The following is a 12147-nucleotide window of genomic DNA, read 5'->3' on the forward strand; positions in this document are numbered from 1 at the left end:
CAGTGGTCGTTGGAGCAGCTGGGCTGGAGGTTTCTGTGGTGGTGGAGAGGAGTGTGGAGGTCGTCTGAAGAGCAGACGTTTGTGCTGGAGTGGAAGAGGGTGCAGGTGTAGTCTCTGGAGGAGTTGTGAACTGGGTAGCCGTGCTGGAGGTGGCGACGGTGGTGGAGGTGGCCGCATTGGTGGCCCCAAGGGTTGACGTGCCTGTAAGCGTAGCAGTGGAGGTTGTTGCCGGAGTAGAGGTGGGTGTAGGTGTGGTCAGAGTTGGGGAAGAGTTGCCCGGAGTCGTGCTGGGTGTAAGAGCCGAGGTGGTGGCAGGAGGTGGGCTTGTGCCAGGAGCAGAGGAGGATGGTTCTGTAAGGAGCGTGGTGGGAGAGGCTGTTGTGCCCGTAGCTGTGGTGGTGGTGAGAGCAGCAGTGGATGTTCCAGCTGGGCTGGAAGTGACTGCAGTGGTCGTTGGAGCAGCTGGGCTGGAGGTTTCTGTGGTGGTGGAGAGGAGTGTGGAGGTCGTCTGAAGAGCAGACGTTTGTGCTGGAGTGGAAGAGGGTGCAGGCGTAGTCTCTGGAGGAGTTGTGAACTGGGTAGCCGTGCTGGAGGTGGCGACGGTGGTGGAGGTGGCCACAGTGGTGGCCCCAAGGGTTGACATGCCTTTAAGGGTAGCAGTGGAGGTTGTTGCCGGAGTAGAGGTGGGTGTAGGTGTGGTCAGAGTTGGGGAAGAGTTGCCCGGAGTCGTGCTGGGTGTAAGAGCCGAGGTGGTGGCAGGAGGTGGGCTTGTGCCAGGAGCAGAGGAGGATGGTTCTGTAAGGAGCGTGGTGGGAGAGGCTGTTGTGCCCGTAGCTGTGGTGGTGGTGAGAGCAGCAGTGGATGTTCCAGCTGGGCTGGAAGTGACTGCAGTGGTCGTTGGAGCAGCTGGGCTGGAGGTTTCTGTGGTGGTGGAGAGGAGTGTGGAGGTTATCTGAAGAGCAGACGTTTGTGCTGGAGTGGAAGAGGGTGCAGGTGTAGTCTCTGGAGGAGTTGTGAACTGGGTAGCCGTGCTGGAGGTGGCGACGGTGGTGGAGGTGGCCACAGTGGTGGCCCCAAGGGTTGACGTGCCTGTAAGCGTAGCAGTGGAGGTTGTTGCCGGAGTAGAGGTGGGTGTAGGTGTGGTCAGAGTTGGGGAAGAGTTGCCCGGAGTCGTGCTGGGTGTAAGAGCCGAGGTGGTGGCAGGAGGTGGGCTTGTGCCAGGAGCAGAGGAGGATGGTTCTGTAAGGAGCGTGGTGGGAGAGGCTGTTGTGCCCGTAGCTGTGGTGGTGGTGAGAGCAGCAGTGGATGTTCCAGCTGGGCTGGAAGTGCCTGCAGTGGTCGTTGGAGCAGCTGGGCTGGAGGTTTCTGTGGTGGTGGAGAGGATTGTGGAGGTCGTCTGAAGAGCAGACGTTTGTGCTGGAGTGGAAGAGGGTGCAGGTGTAGTCTCTGGAGGAGTTGTGAAGTAGGCAGCCGTGCTGGAGGTGGCGACGGTGGTGGAGGTGGCCACAGTGGTGGCCCCAAGGGTTGACGTGCCTGTAAGCGTAGCAGTGGAGGTTGTTGCCGGAGTAGAGGTGGGTGTAGGTGTGGTCAGAGTTGGGGAAGAGTTGCCCGGAGTTGTGCTTGGTGTAAGAGCCGAGGTGGTGGCAGGAGGTGGGCTTGTGCCAGGAGCAGAGGAGGATGGTTCTGTAAGGAGCGTGGTGGGAGAGGCTGTTGTGCCCGTAGCTGTGGTGGTGGTGAGAGCAGCAGTGGATGTTCCAGCTGGGCTGGAAGTGACTGCAGTGGTCGTTGGAGCAGCTGGGCTGGATGTTTCTGTGGTGGTGGAGAGGAGTGTGGAGGTCGTCTGAAGAGCAGACGTTTGTGCTGGAGGGGAAGAGGGTGCAGGTGTAGTCTCTGGAGGAGTTGTGAACTGGGTAGCCATGCTGGAGGTGGCGACGGTGGTGGAGGTGGCCACAGTGGTGGCCCCAAGGGTTGACATGCCTGTAAGCGTAGCAGTGGAGGTTGTTGCCGGAGTAGAGGTGGGTGTAGGTGTGGTCAGAGTTGGGGAAGAGTTGCCCGGAGTCGTGCTGGGTGTAAGAGCCGAGGTGGTGGCAGGAGGTGGGCTGGGGCCAGGAGCAGAGGAGGATGGTTCTGTAAGGAGCGTGGTGGGAGAGGCTGTTGTGCCCGTAGCTGTGGTGGTGGTGAGAGCAGCAGTGGATGTTCCAGCTGGGCTGGAAGTGACTGCAGTGGTCGTTGGAGCAGCTGGGCTGGAGGTTTCTGTGGTGGTGGAGAGGAGTGTGGAGGTCGTCTGAAGAGCAGACGTTTGTGCTGGAGGGGAAGAGGGTGCAGGTGTAGTCTCTGGAGGAGTTGTGAAGTAGGCAGCCGTGCTGGAGGTGGCGACGGTGGTGGAGGTGGCCACAGTGGTGGCCCCAAGGGTTGACGTGCCTGTAAGCGTAGCAGTGGAGGTTGTTGCCGGAGTAGAGGTGGGTGTAGGTGTGGTCAGAGTTGGGGAAGAGTTGCCCGGAGTCGTGCTGGGTGTAAGAGCCGAGGTGGTGGCAGGAGGTGGGCTTGTGCCAGGAGCAGAGGAGGATGGTTCTGTAAGGAGCGTGGTGGGAGAGGCTGTTGTGCCCGTAGCTGTGGTGGTGGTGAGAGCAGCAGTGGATGTTCCAGCTGGGCTGGAAGTGACTGCAGTGGTCGTTGGAGCAGCTGGGCTGGAGGTTTCTGTGGTGGTGGAGAGGAGTGTGGAGGTCGTCTGAAGAGCAGACGTTTGTGCTGGAGTGGAAGAGGGTGCAGGTGTAGTCTCTGGAGGAGTTGTGAACTGGGTAGCCGTGCTGGAGTTGGCGACGGTGCTGGAGGTGGCCACAGTGGTGGCCCCAAGGGTTGACGTGCCTGTAAGCATAGCAGTGGAGGTTGTTGCCGGAGTAGAGGTGGGTGTAGGTGTGGTCAGAGTTGGGGAAGAGTTGCCCGGAGTCGTGCTGGGTGTAAGAGCCGGGGTGGTGGCAGGAGGTGGGCTTGTGCCAGGAGCAGAGGAGGATGGTTCTGTAAGGAGCGTGGTGGGAGAGGCTGTTGTGCCCGTAGCTGTGGTGGTGGTGAGAGCAGCAGTGGATGTTCCAGCTGGGCTGGAAGTGCCTGCAGTGGTCGTTGGAGCAGCTGGGCTGGAGGTTTCTGTGGTGGTGGAGAGGAGTGTGGAGGTCGTCTGAAGAGCAGACGTTTGTGCTGGAGGGGAAGAGGGTGCAGGTGTAGTCTCTGGAGGAGTTGTGAAGTAGGCAGCCGTGCTGGAGGTGGCGACGGTGGTGGAGGTGGCCACAGTGGTGGCCCCAAGGGTTGACGTGCCTGTAAGCGTAGCAGTGGAGGTTGTTGCCGGAGTAGAGGTGGGTGTAGGTGTGGTCAGAGTTGGGGAAGAGTTGCCCGGAGTCGTGCTGGGTGTAAGAGCCGAGGTGGTGGCAGGAGGTGGGCTTGTGCCAGGAGCAGAGGAGGATGGTTCTGTAAGGAGCGTGGTGGGAGAGGCTGTTGTGCCCGTAGCTGTGGTGGTGGTGAGAGCAGCAGTGGATGTTCCAGCTGGGCTGGAAGTGACTGCAGTGGTCGTTGGAGCAGCTGGGCTGGAGGTTTCTGTGGTGGTGGAGAGGAGTGTGGAGGTCGTCTGAAGAGCAGACGTTTGTGCTGGAGTGGAAGAGGGTGCAGGTGTAGTCTCTGGAGGAGTTGTGAAGTAGGCAGCCGTGCTGGAGGTGGCGACGGTGGTGGAGGTGGCCACAGTTGTGGCCCCAAGGGTTGACGTGCCTGTAAGCATAGCAGTGGAGGTTGTTGCCGGAGTAGAGGTGGGTGTAGATGTGGTCAGAGTTGGGGAAGAGTTGCCCGGAGTCGTGCTGGGTGTAAGAGCCGAGGTGGTGGCAGGAGGTGGGCTGGGGCCAGGAGCAGAGGAGGATGGTTCTGTAAGGAGCGTGGTGGGAGAGGCTGTTGTGCCCGTAGCTGTGGTGGTGGTGAGAGCAGCAGTGGATGTTCCAGCTGGGCTGGAAGTGACTGCAGTGGTCGTTGGAGCAGCTGGGCTGGAGGTTTCTGTGGTGGTGGAGAGGAGTGTGGAGGCCGTCTGAAGAGCAGACGTTTGTGCTGGAGTGGAAGAGGGTGCAGGTGTAGTCTCTGGAGGAGTTGTGAACTGGGTAGCCGTGCTGGAGGTGGCGACGGTGGTGGAGGTGGCCACAGTGGTGGCCCCAAGGGTTGACGTGCCTGTAAGCATAGCAGTGGAGGTTGTTGCCGGAGTAGAGGTGGGTGTAGGTGTGGTCAGAGTTGGGGAAGAGTTGCCCGGAGTCGTGCTGGGTGTAAGAGCCGGGGTGGTGGCAGGAGGTGGGCTTGTGCCAGGAGCAGAGGAGGATGGTTCTGTAAGGAGCGTGGTGGGAGAGGCTGTTGTGCCCGTAGCTGTGGTGGTGGTGAGAGCAGCAGTGGATGTTCCAGCTGGGCTGGAAGTGCCTGCAGTGGTCGTTGGAGCAGCTGGGCTGGAGGTTTCTGTGGTGGTGGAGAGGAGTGTGGAGGTCGTCTGAAGAGCAGACGTTTGTGCTGGAGGGGAAGAGGGTGCAGGTGTAGTCTCTGGAGGAGTTGTGAAGTAGGCAGCCGTGCTGGAGGTGGCGACGGTGGTGGAGGTGGCCACAGTGGTGGCCCCAAGGGTTGACGTGCCTGTAAGCGTAGCAGTGGAGGTTGTTGCCGGAGTAGAGGTGGGTGTAGGTGTGGTCAGAGTTGGGGAAGAGTTGCCCGGAGTCGTGCTGGGTGTAAGAGCCGAGGTGGTGGCAGGAGGTGGGCTTGTGCCAGGAGCAGAGGAGGATGGTTCTGTAAGGAGCGTGGTGGGAGAGGCTGTTGTGCCCGTAGCTGTGGTGGTGGTGAGAGCAGCAGTGGATGTTCCAGCTGGGCTGGAAGTGACTGCAGTGGTCGTTGGAGCAGCTGGGCTGGAGGTTTCTGTGGTGGTGGAGAGGAGTGTGGAGGTCGTCTGAAGAGCAGACGTTTGTGCTGGAGTGGAAGAGGGTGCAGGTGTAGTCTCTGGAGGAGTTGTGAACTGGGTAGCCGTGCTGGAGTTGGCGACGGTGCTGGAGGTGGCCACAGTGGTGGCCCCAAGGGTTGACGTGCCTGTAAGCATAGCAGTGGAGGTTGTTGCCGGAGTAGAGGTGGGTGTAGGTGTGGTCAGAGTTGGGGAAGAGTTGCCCGGAGTCGTGCTGGGTGTAAGAGCCGGGGTGGTGGCAGGAGGTGGGCTGGGGCCAGGAGCAGAGGAGGATGGTTCTGTAAGGAGCGTGGTGGGAGAGGCTGTTGTGCCCGTAGCTGTGGTGGTGGTGAGAGCAGCAGTGGATGTTCCAGCTGGGCTGGAAGTGACTGCAGTGGTCGTTGGAGCAGCTGGGCTGGAGGTTTCTGTGGTGGTGGAGAGGAGTGTGGAGGTCGTCTGAAGAGCAGACGTTTGTGCTGGAGGGGAAGAGGGTGCAGGTGTAGTCTCTGGAGGAGTTGTGAAGTAGGCAGCCGTGCTGGAGGTGGCGACGGTGGTGGAGGTGGCCACAGTTGTGGCCCCAAGGGTTGACGTGCCTGTAAGCATAGCAGTGGAGGTTGTTGCCGGAGTAGAGGTGGGTGTAGATGTGGTCAGAGTTGGGGAAGAGTTGCCCGGAGTCGTGCTGGGTGTAAGAGCCGAGGTGGTGGCAGGAGGTGGGCTGGGGCCAGGAGCAGAGGAGGATGGTTCTGTAAGGAGCGTGGTGGGAGAGGCTGTTGTGCCCGTAGCTGTGGTGGTGGTGAGAGCAGCAGTGGATGTTCCAGCTGGGCTGGAAGTGACTGCAGTGGTCGTTGGAGCAGCTGGGCTGGAGGTTTCTGTGGTGGTGGAGAGGAGTGTGGAGGTTGTCTGAAGAGCAGACGTTTGTGCTGGAGTGGAAGAGGGTGCAGGTGTAGTCTCTGGAGGAGTTGTGAAGTAGGCAGCCGTGCTGGAGGTGGCGACGGTGGTGGAGGTGGCCACAGTGGTGGCCCCAAGGGTTGACGTGCCTGTAAGCATAGCAGTGGAGGTTGTTGCCGGAGTAGAGGTGGGTGTAGGTGTGGTCAGAGTTGGGGAAGAGTTGCCCGGAGTCGTGCTGGGTGTAAGAGCCGGGGTGGTGGCAGGAGGTGGGCTTGTGCCAGGAGCAGAGGAGGATGGTTCTGTAAGGAGCGTGGTGGGAGAGGCTGTTGTGCCCATAGCTGTGGTGGTGGTGAGAGCAGCAGTGGATGTTCCAGCTGGGCTGGAAGTGACTGCAGTGGTCGTTGGAGCAGCTGGGCTGGAGGTTTCTGTGGTGGTGGAGAGGAGTGTGGAGGTCGTCTGAAGAGCAGACGTTTGTGCTGGAGGGGAAGAGGCTGCAGGTGTAGTCTCTGGAGGAGTTGTGAAGTAGGCAGCCGTGCTGGAGGTGGCGACGGTGCTGGAGGTGGCCACAGTGGTGGCCCCAAGGGTTGACGTGCTTGTAAGCGTAGCAGTGGAGGTTGTTGCCGGAGTAGAGGTGGGTGTAGGTGTGGTCAGAGTTGGGGAAGAGTTGCCCGGAGTTGTGCTTGGTGTAAGAGCCGAGGTGGTGGCAGGAGGTGGGCTTGTGCCAGGAGCAGAGGAGGATGGTTCTGTAAGGAGCGTGGTGGGAGAGGCTGTTGTGCCCGTAGCTGTGGTGGTGGTGAGAGCAGCAGTGGATGTTCCAGCTGGGCTGGAAGTGACTGCAGTGGTCGTTGGAGCAGCTGGGCTGGAGGTTTCTGTGGTGGTGGAGAGGATTGTGGAGGTCGTCTGAAGAGCAGACGTTTGTGCTGGAGGGGAAGAGGGTGCAGGTGTAGTCTCCGGAGGAGATGTGAACTGGGTAGCCGTGCTGCGGGTGGCGACGGTGGTGGAGGTGGCCACAGTGGTGGCCCCAAGGGTTGACGTGCCTGTAAGCGTAGCAGTGGAGGTTGTTGCCGGAGTAGAGGTGGGTGTAGGTGTGGTCAGAGTTGGGGAAGAGTTGCCCGGAGTCGTGCTGGGTGTAAGAGCCAGGGTGGTGGCAGGAGGTGGGCTTGTGCCAGGAGCAGAGGAGGATGGTTCTGTAAGGAGCGTGGTGGGAGAGGCTGTTGTGCCCGTAGCTGTGGTGGTGGTGAGAGCAGCAGTGGATGTTCCAGCTGGGCTGGAAGTGACTGCAGTGGTCGTTGGAGCAGCTGGGCTGGAGGTTTCTGTGGTGGTGGAGAGGAGTGTGGAGGTCGTCTGAAGAGCAGACGTTTGTGCTGGAGTGGAAGAGGGTGCAGGTGTATTCTCCGGAGGAGTTGTGAACTGGGTAGCCGTGCTGGAGGTGGCGACGGTGGTGGAGGTGGCCACAGTGGTGGCCCCAAGGGTTGACGTGCCTGTAAGCGTAGCAGTGGAGGTTGTTGCCGGAGTAGAGGTGGGTGTAGGTGTGGTCAGAGTTGGGGAAGAGTTGCCCGGAGTCGTGCTGGGTGTAAGAGCCGAGGTGGTGGCAGGAGGTGGGCTTGTGCCAGGAGCAGAGGAGGATGGTTCTGTAAGGAGCGTGGTGGGAGAGGCTGTTGTGCCCGTAGCTGTGGTGGTGGTGAGAGCAGCAGTGGATGTTCCAGCTGGGCTGGAAGTGACTGCAGTGGTCGTTGGAGCAGCTGGGCTGGAGGTTTCTGTGGTGGTGGAGAGGAGTGTGGAGGTCGTCTGAAGAGCAGACGTTTGTGCTGGAGGGGAAGAGGGTGCAGGTGTAGCCTCTGGAGGAGTTGTGAACTGGGTAGCCGTGCTGGAGGTGGCGACGGTGGTGGAGGTGGCCACAGTGGTGGCCCCAAGGGTTGACGTGCCTGTAAGCGTAGCAGTGGAGGTTTTTGCCGGAGTAGAGGTGGGTGTAGGTGTGGTCAGAGTTGGGGAAGAGTTGCCCGGAGTCGTGCTGGGTGTAAGAGCCGAGGTGGTGGCAGGAGGTGGGCTGGGGCCAGGAGCAGAGGAGGATGGTTCTGTAAGGAGCGTGGTGGGAGAGGCTGTTGTGCCCGTAGCTGTGGTGGTGGTGAGAGCAGCAGTGGATGTTCCAGCTGGGCTGGAAGTGACTGCAGTGGTCGTTGGAGCAGCTGGGCTGGAGGTTTCTGTGGTGGTGGAGAGGAGTGTGGAGGTTGTCTGAAGAGCAGACGTTTGTGCTGGAGTGGAAGAGGGTGCAGGTGTAGTCTCTGGAGGAGTTGTGAACTGGGTAGCCGTGCTGGAGGTGGCGACGGTGGTGGAGGTGGCCACAGTGGTGGCCCCAAGGGTTGACGTGCCTGTAAGCGTAGCAGGGGAGGTTGTTGCCGGAGTAGAGGTGGGTGTAGGTGTGGTCAGAGTTGGGGAAGAGTTGCCTGGAGTCGTGCTGGGTGTAAGAGCCGAGGTGGTGGCAGGAGGTGGGCTTGTGCCAGGAGCAGAGGAGGATGGTTCTGTAAGGAGCGTGGTGGGAGAGGCTGTTGTGCCCGTAGCTGTGGTGGTGGTGAGAGCAGCAGTGGATGTTCCAGCTGGGCTGGAAGTGCCTGCAGTGGTCGTTGGAGCAGCTGGGCTGGAGGTTTCTGTGGTGGTGGAGAGGATTGTGGAGGCCGTCTGAAGAGCAGACGTTTGTGCTGGAGTGGAAGAGGGTGCAGGTGTAGTCTCTGGAGGAGTTGTGAACTGGGTAGCCGTGCTGGAGGTGGCGACGGTGGTGGAGGTGGCCACAGTGGTGGCCCCAAGGGTTGACGTGCCTGTAAGCGTAGCAGTGGAGGTTGTTGCTGGAGTAGAGGTGGGTGTAGGTGTGGTCAGAGTTGGGGAAGAGTTGCCCGGAGTCGTGCTGGGTGTAAGAGCCGGGGTGGTGGCAGGAGGTGGGCTTGTGCCAGGAGCAGAGGAGGATGGTTCTGTAAGGAGCGTGGTGGGAGAGGCTGTTGTGCCCGTAGCTGTGGTGGTGGTGAGAGCAGCAGTGGATGTTCCAGCTGGGCTGGAAGTGACTGCAGTGGTCGTTGGAGCAGCTGGGCTGGAGGTTTCTGTGGTGGTGGAGAGGAGTGTGGAGGTCGTCTGAAGAGCAGACGTTTGTGCTGGAGGGGAAGAGGGTGCAGGTGTAGTCTCCAGAGGAGATGTGAACTGGGTAGCCGTGCTGGAGGTGGCGACGGTGGTGGAGGTGGCCACAGTGGTGGCCCCAAGGGTTGACGTGCCTGTAAGCGTAGCAGTGGAGGTTGTTGCCGGAGTAGAGGTGGGTGTAGGTGTGGTCAGAGTTGGGGAAGAGTTGCCCGGAGTTGTGCTGGGTGTAAGAGCCGAGGTGGTGGCAGGAGGTGGGCTTGTGCCAGGAGCAGAGGAGGATGGTTCTGTAAGGAGCGTGGTGGGAGAGGCTGTTGTGCCCGTAGCTGTGGTGGTGGTGAGAGCAGCAGTGGATGTTCCAGCTGGGCTGGAAGTGACTGCAGTGGTCGTTGGAGCAGCTGTCCTGGACGTTTCTGCGGTGGTGGAGAGGAGTGTGGAGGCCGTCTGAAGAGGAGACGTTTGTGCTGGAGGGGAAGAGGGTGCAGGTGTAGTCTCTGGAGGAGCTGTGAACTGGGTAGCCGTGCTGGAGGTGGCGACGGTGGTGGAGGTGGCCACAGTGGTGGCCCCAAGGGTTGACGTGCCTGTAAGCGTAGCAGTGGAGGTTGTTGCTGGAGTAGAGGTGGGTGTAGGTGTGGTCAGAGTTGGGGAAGAGTTGCCCGGAGTCGTGCTGGGTGTAAGAGCCGAGGTGGTGGCAGGAGGTGGGCTTGTGCCAGGAGCAGAGGAGGATGGTTCTGTAAGGAGCGTGGTGGGAGAGGCTGTTGTGCCCGTAGCTGTGGTGGTGGTGAGAGCAGCAGTGGATGTTCCAGCTGGGCTGGAAGTGACTGCAGTGGTCGTTGGAGCAGCTGGGCTGGAGGTTTCTGTGGTGGTGGAGAGGAGTGTGGAGGTCGTCTCAAGAGTAAATGTAGCAGAGGAGGTTGTTTGCATGAGTGACTTACCTGTATGGGGAGAGTTGAAATTTTTTTTGCCATAGTTTCAAAACTGGTTTTCTTTATTTTATTTATCACACATTGTGCTCTGTCTCTGTAATAACTTTCTGATAACAAAATGTTTTTTTGCTTTTTTCCTAATTTTACAAATCTAAGTCTGCATATTGCTTGTTTTTTTTTTTCTTTTGGAAATTGATTCCTAATGTTAAAGTCAGTTTTATCAGTCGGAAGCAAAAAATTTAGGAACTGTTGAAGTGTCATAAACTGTCTGAGAGAATGTGGTTGCTGCACTTTTTCCCCTTGAACAATATTTTTATAGTAAAATGCGCAGGTCTTATATATTTCTTTATGTATTCAAACTCATAGATATGTACAACTGGAGTTTTTGTAAAGTGTTTTGCAGAAGAGGTGTAAAACTGAGATGTCCTTGACAGCTGAAGACGTGTATTTGAATTTGCTAGGAAATCGAATTTTGTCTACTCGGGGTTAGAACAGTAATTTTTTTTTCTTCCTAAAAAATCTAAATTCTAATTCTGTCATCCAAATATTTGCAAAATTTCCCAGCTATTATCATTCTATAATCCATCTTTCAAAGTAGTCTTTAAAAAATGGGCCTTAGGCAGAGAACTCTGAACGGTGAGATTTAAAACACAATTTCATTTTACAGCTAAGCTTTAATTGTTGTTGTTTTTTTAACTGAAATTTCATCTGTTGAACAGCCATGTCTGAGGATTTCCTCTATATGCCAAGTCATTTCTTCTTTTAGGAAAGTGTTATGTCAGTCATTGGTAAACACTTGATTAAATGCTTAGTCTAACTAAGGGTTTCTCTTTGGCCAAAAGCTCTTATCAAAAAACTAAATGAGATTGTATTGACACGATTTGTTCCTTCTTAACACTTTATTGTTTTATATGGCCTTGTTAATGTTTAGTAGTGAGTGCTACTCTTCTGCTTATTGAAGTAAAGACAGTTAGCTGAGAATTCTCCAAATCCCAAATTCATTCCTTTCCAATAAGAAATCATATTCCTACCTGTCCCCAATTCTTTTTGACCTCTGCAGTTTTCCATAAGCCATGGAATAGAGGGTCAAAGACTGACTGTTCAGAGATTGCTGGAATAGCTTCTTGAGAACTCTCAGCTATTTAAGATTTTTAATGTATTTTATGAGGGACATACTGTTAAGTGATGTCTATTATTCTGATATTTCAAAATAGTAGTAGAAATCCAATGGATCAATAAAGGGGTTGAGGAAAAAAACCTCTTACAGTCAACTCTTTTCAAGATGCTTTTTATGTAAGCAATATATATTAATACTATAATTTTTTTTTGCAGGTTTTCTGAGTTGGCAGCACCTGAAAAATCTGCTATTCATCCATATCTACTTCATTAAATGACAGCACAATACCTGTGTGTTTGTCAGCCTAAAAGAATTACCCTCTTCCCTTGAGGGATATGCAAATGTTCAAAATCATCTAGATTGTGTGTTTCTAAGGAGGGGCTCATTCTATCAATAATCCTCTGCAGGAATCACACCCCATGCCTCCACGGTCTCTCCCCTGTCAGGTTGGTTGTGTCACCTCAAAAGACTCTCTTCTCGGGAGGCATACCAGCCTGGTTAGGTAACACTTGTGCTTGACACCCACCAGGAAACTAATAGGGCTGGTGTTCTGCCCAGTTAGTGCCGTTACAGAGAGAAAGGATGGGGAAAGGAAGAGGTACCAAACTATTCAAAATGTAAGGAATCGCTATCACACCCCAGCATCTTAGCAAACAGTTTCTTCGTTGTCACAATACGCTAGATGGACAATTGAAGAGAAGAACTTGTGTGGACTTTTGCATGCAGATGTTTGTTCTGCATGAACTGAGGTGCTTGTGCACCCACCTGGAGCCACTTGGCTGGGAGCCACCTCCAGTCTAGCGGCTGTATTGCCACATTAACATGCTGTGCAAAGCAAACTAACGAACACTCCTTCTTAGCCTGACTTGTTAGCTGTGATCCAGTGCTAAGCAAAGCACAGCACAGCTCTGTCCTTTATATGTAAAAATAATGCCCTGCCCCTTCCCTGTTCCTTTATCTTTGTTGTCTTTTTAGATTCCAAACTCATTCAAGTGAGGCTCTAGCATTTTTGTGCATGAGAGGGCTTTGGAGGCTGCAGAATATTAAAAATAACAAGCATGGTATTACTAATACTTAAAATAAAGCCTTGAAAGTTCAGAGGCAAGAGTCAATGAAAGTACATTTCTTATCAGAAGGAAGGGTGTAGATCTGTATAAACA

This window comes from Nipponia nippon, unplaced genomic scaffold (assembly GCF_047370975.1).
Source record: "Nipponia nippon isolate SJK-2023a ecotype South Korea unplaced genomic scaffold, ASM4737097v1 scaffold_31, whole genome shotgun sequence".
In the NCBI taxonomy this organism is placed as follows: Eukaryota; Metazoa; Chordata; class Aves; order Pelecaniformes; family Threskiornithidae; genus Nipponia; species Nipponia nippon.